The following is a 2,236-nucleotide window of genomic DNA, read 5'->3' as shown; positions in this document are numbered from 1 at the left end:
CGTACCCCATGACCAGGTTAAAGAGCCAGCAGAAATGAGAAACACATTGGTGTCTGGTATTGCTATAAAGTAACAATGTTAATTAGTAAATTACGCAATACAGTACTATAAATGCAAATATCTTAAATTGGTCAGCAATGATATATCTGTACAGAAGTGTGGAAATAGGAAAAACAAGCTTCTTCAAGTCTAGGGGTAAATGAATACAGTCTTACGATGGTGAATAAAAATCAGTTTGTAGTATTGAGTCCGGGGGGAGAGAGGGGAGGGGGAGAGGGGGGGGGAGAGAGAGGGGGGGGAGAGAGAGGGGGGGGAGAGAGAGGGGGGGGAGAGAGAGGGGGGGGAGAGAGAGGGGGGGGAGAGAGAGGGGGGGGGAGAGAGAGGGGGGGGGAGAGAGAGGGGGGGGGAGAGAGAGGGGGGGGAGAGAGGGGGGGGAGAGAGGGGGGGAGAGAGAGGGGGGAGAGGGGGGGAGAGAGGGGGGGGAGAGAGGGGGGGGAGAGAGGGGGGGGAGAGGGGGGGGAGGGGGGGGAGAGAGGGGGGGACAGGGGGGGAGAGGGGGGGAGAGAGAGGGGGGGAGAGAGGGGGGGAGAGAGGGGGGGAGAGAGGGGGGGAGAGAGGGGGGGAGAGAGGGGGGGAGAGAGGGGGGGAGAGAGGGGGGGAGAGGGGGGGGGGAGAGGGGGGAGAGGGGGGAGAGGGGGGAGAGAGGGGGGGAGAGGGGGGAGAGGGGGGAGAGGGGGGAGAGGGGGGAGAGGGGGGAGAGAGGGGGGAGAGAGGGGGGAGAGAGAGAGGGGAGAGAGAGAGGGGAGAGAGAGGGGGAGGAGAGAGAGGGGGAGAGGGGGGGGGAGAGGGGGGGAGAGAGGGGGGAGAGAGGGGGGGGGAGAGAGGGGGGGGAGAGAGGGGGGGGAGAGAGGGGGGGGAGAGAGGGGGGGGAGAGAGGGGGGGGAGAGAGGGAGGGAGAGAGGGAGAGAGGGGGAGAGAGGGGGGGAGAGAGGGGGGGAGAGAGGGGGGGGAGAGGGGGGAGAGAGGGGGGGAGAGAGGGGGGGGAGAGAGGGGGGGAGAGAGGGGGGGGAGAGAGGGGGGGGAGAGAGGGGGGGGAGAGAGGGGGGGAGAGGGGGGGGAGAGAGGGGGGGGAGAGAGGGGGGGAGAGAGGGGGGGAGAGAGGGAGAGAGGGAGAGGGGGGGAGAGAGGGGGGGAGAGAGGGGGGGAGAGAGGGGGGAGAGAGGGGGGAGAGAGGGGGGGAGAGTGGGGGGGAGAGAGGGGGGGAGAGGGGGGGGAGAGAGGGGGGGGAGAGAGGGGGGGGAGAGAGGGGGGGAGAGGGGGGAGAGGGGGGGAGAGGGGGGGGAGAGAGGGGGAGGAGAGAGAGGGGGAGAGAGGGGGGGAGAGAGAGGTGGGGGAGAGAGGGGGGCAATTACGTCGCTATTCCAAAATAGCAATAACAGTAGGTTTTATCTTCCGAAGTTGTTCCACTCCAAACAAGGATAACACACAAGTGGTAATCACAAAGGTTTTCCCCTCACCAGAGAACCCACTCCTGTGGATTAATTACGTGACAGTCACACCTTTGTATTCGAATGGAACTCAAACTCACCCTTACAGGCTACAGAGGAAAGAGTCCAAACAGTGACCTCTTTGTCACTAGGTTTCTTCTGTTTCAAACCTTCCTCTCCCCTCTTTTCTTCTTTTAAAGTCACCAAATGTGACCACAAAACAAAGGCGACTGTTCTTCTGTGGTAAAGTTATCAACCCAGGCTAGGGTTGGACACACAAATAACCCCCCACTGGTCACACCTATTCACACTGTGAGCTACTGATCGATTTCCCTGAATCGATCCTCCAAAACCCCGACCTTCCCGTGGGTACAACAAGCTCATCCAGTGTCCAAAACCGTGTGTCTCATGGTGAGTCTGGGTCCAACAGCTGACCTGGTATTTATTTCAGCATGCTGAAGGGTTCAGCAGTCCATCAAACTGCTCTGCCCTCTGCAGGAACTTTTACAAGTAGACAAGTGTCCTTGTGGAAAGGTAAACAAACTGCCAAAACATAACCATAAAAAAGCTATTTTTCTATCACAGAGGTAAGGAAAGTTCCAAGTTAACCACTGAGAAAGCACTTATTCAGATAATGCTGAACAAACAAACTTCCAGAGCTTTGCAAAATTATACTTTGCATTGCCACTAGAAGAATAGTAAACTGTTTAGGTAAAAACTACATAAAATATAAGTCGATGATTAATTAA

General features: G+C 58.1%; 1 protein-coding gene across 1 annotated transcript in view; it reads right to left on the bottom strand.

Moving 5' to 3' along the window:
* Nucleotides 1–1,897, bottom strand: part of LOC132394273 (uncharacterized) — a 63,077-nt gene extending 61,180 nt beyond the window's left edge. The window contains exon 1 of the mRNA XM_059970197.1: nt 1,589–1,897. The gene's annotated coding sequence lies outside the window, so the exon portion shown is untranslated. The remainder of the gene's footprint in view (nt 1–1,588) is intronic.
* Between the last annotated feature and the right edge of the window lie 339 nt (nt 1,898–2,236).

Source organism: Hypanus sabinus, chromosome 5, assembly GCF_030144855.1.
Source record: "Hypanus sabinus isolate sHypSab1 chromosome 5, sHypSab1.hap1, whole genome shotgun sequence".
NCBI lineage: Eukaryota > Metazoa > Chordata > Chondrichthyes > Myliobatiformes > Dasyatidae > Hypanus > Hypanus sabinus.
Note: the sequence above shows the minus strand (reverse complement) of the source record. Positions and strands in the feature narration are given on the sequence as shown.